The following is a 3,116-nucleotide window of genomic DNA, read 5'->3' as shown; positions in this document are numbered from 1 at the left end:
CTGAACTGTGGTCTTGTTCATTACATTTATTAAAAAATATATATTTTAGATGTATTAAAAACAGAGCGCTGTGTGACTTATTACCGACATTTGTGTGCCATAAACTGTAATCGTTTAAATCGTTTACTCCCAATGAATAATTCCCGACGCACACATGTCAATACAGTGAAGTAATAAAGTATTACATTAGTATTCCCCATCGAAATATCACACGCAGCTGTGATTGGTCAGTCCTGACAGCGCCGAGAAAAGTAACCGCTATCACGTGACAACTGCCCCGCCGTGTCCCGCATCTGCGCACACACACACACACACTGATCACTGGAGCTCCTCTGAGAGACCGCCGTCAGTTTACACTGCATACAGAACACTACACTGTACACTGCATACTAAATACTGCATACTGTACACTGCATACTAAATACTGAACACTGTACAATGCATACTGTACACTGCCTGTTGAACAGTTTACACTGCATACAGAACACTACACTGTACACTGCATACTAAATACTGCATACTGTACACTGCATACTAAATACTGCATAGTACACTGTGTACTAAATACTGTACACTGCAGAGTAAATACTGTACACTGCCTGTTGCACAGTTTACACTGCAAACAGATCACTACTCTGTACACTGCGTACTAAATACTGCATACTGTTTATTGTATGCTGCATACTAACTACTGAATACTGTACACTGCATAGTAAATACTGAACACTGTACACTGCCTGTTGCACAGTTTACACTGCAAACAGATCACTACTCTGTACACTGCGTACTAAATACTGCATACTGTTTATTGTATGCTGCATACTAACTACTGAATACTGTACACTGCATAGTAAATACTGAACACTGTACACTGCCTGTTGCACAGTTTACACTGCAAACAGATCACTACTCTGTACACTGCGTACTAAATACTGCATACTGTTTATTGTATGCTGCATACTAACTACTGAATACTGTACACTGCATAGTAAATACTGAACACTGTACACTGCCTGTTGCACAGTTTACACTGCAAACAGATCACTACTCTGTACACTGCGTACTAAATACTGCATACTGTTTATTGTATGCTGCATACTAACTACTGAATACTGTACACTGCATAGTAAATACTGAACACTGTACACTGCCTGTTGCACAGTTTACACTGCAAACAGATCACTACTCTGTACACTGCGTACTAAATACTGCATACTGTTTATTGTATGCTGCATACTAACTACTGAATACTGTACACTGCATAGTAAATACTGAACACTGTACACTGCCTGTTGCACAGTTTACACTGCAAACAGATCACTACTCTGTACACTGCGTACTAAATACTGCATACTGTTTATTGTATGCTGCATACTAACTACTGAATACTGTACACTGCATAGTAAATACTGAACACTGTACACTGCCTGTTGCACAGTTTACACTGCAAACAGATCACTACTCTGTACACTGCGTACTAAATACTGCATACTGTTTATTGTATGCTGCATACTAACTACTGAATACTGTACACTGCATAGTAAATACTGAACACTGTACACTGCCTGTTGCACAGTTTACACTGCAAACAGATCACTACTCTGTACACTGCGTACTAAATACTGCATACTGTTTATTGTATGCTGCATACTAACTACTGAATACTGTACACTGCATAGTAAATACTGAACACTGTACACTGCCTGTTGCACAGTTTACACTGCAAACAGATCACTACTCTGTACACTGCGTACTAAATACTGCATACTGTTTATTGTATGCTGCATACTAACTACTGAATACTGTACACTGCATAGTAAATACTGAACACTGTACACTGCCTGTTGCACAGTTTACACTGCAAACAGATCACTACTCTGTACACTGCGTACTAAATACTGCATACTGTTTATTGTATGCTGCATACTAACTACTGAATACTGTACACTGCATAGTAAATACTGAACACTGTACACTGCCTGTTGCACAGTTTACACTGCAAACAGATCACTACTCTGTACACTGCGTACTAAATACTGCATACTGTTTATTGTATGCTGCATACTAACTACTGAATACTGTACACTGCATAGTAAATACTGAACACTGTACACTGCCTGTTGCACAGTTTACACTGCAAACAGATCACTACTCTGTACACTGCGTACTAAATACTGCATACTGTTTATTGTATGCTGCATACTAACTACTGAATACTGTACACTGCATAGTAAATACTGAACACTGTACACTGCCTGTTGCACAGTTTACACTGCAAACAGATCACTACTCTGTACACTGCGTACTAAATACTGCATACTGTTTATTGTATGCTGCATACTAACTACTGAATACTGTACACTGCATAGTAAATACTGAACACTGTACACTGCCTGTTGCACAGTTTACACTGCAAACAGATCACTACTCTGTACACTGCGTACTAAATACTGCATACTGTTTATTGTATGCTGCATACTAACTACTGAATACTGTACACTGCATAGTAAATACTGAACACTGTACACTGCCTGTTGCACAGTTTACACTGCAAACAGATCACTACTCTGTACACTGCGTACTAAATACTGCATACTGTTTATTGTATGCTGCATACTAAATACTGAATACTGTACACTGCATAGTCTGTCGAACCCTGTAAACTGCCTACTAAACACTGCATACATACTGCCTTCTGCTTGATGCATGTTGAATACTGATTATTGGCTTGTGCTCAGTGTACACTATGTACTGCATTACAGAACATTGCACACTTCATTCTGCCTACTGTTTAGTGTATACTATGAATACTGTACACTGACTATTTAACACTGTACTACATACTGCATATTGAACAATGTATTCTGCACAGTGCCTAGTGAACAGTGTGCATGCTGAGTGTACACTACATACTGCCTGCTGAGTGTACACTACATACTGCCTGCTGAGTGTACATAATCGAACCCACCTGCAATATTCCCCTATAAACACTTCAAATTGGCCGGTGAGTGGAAAAGTTAATTTCAAACCCTGTATATATACATTTATATATATATATATATATATATATATATATATATATATATATATATATATATATATATATTTTTTTTTCA

The sequence above is a fragment of the Sinocyclocheilus grahami genome, unplaced genomic scaffold, assembly GCF_001515645.1.
Source record: "Sinocyclocheilus grahami isolate Dianchi unplaced genomic scaffold, SAMN03320097.WGS_v1.1 scaffold1257.1, whole genome shotgun sequence".
Classification (NCBI taxonomy): domain Eukaryota; kingdom Metazoa; phylum Chordata; class Actinopteri; order Cypriniformes; family Cyprinidae; genus Sinocyclocheilus; species Sinocyclocheilus grahami.
The sequence above is the reverse complement of the archived record's forward strand: the minus strand, read 5'-3'. Positions refer to the sequence as shown.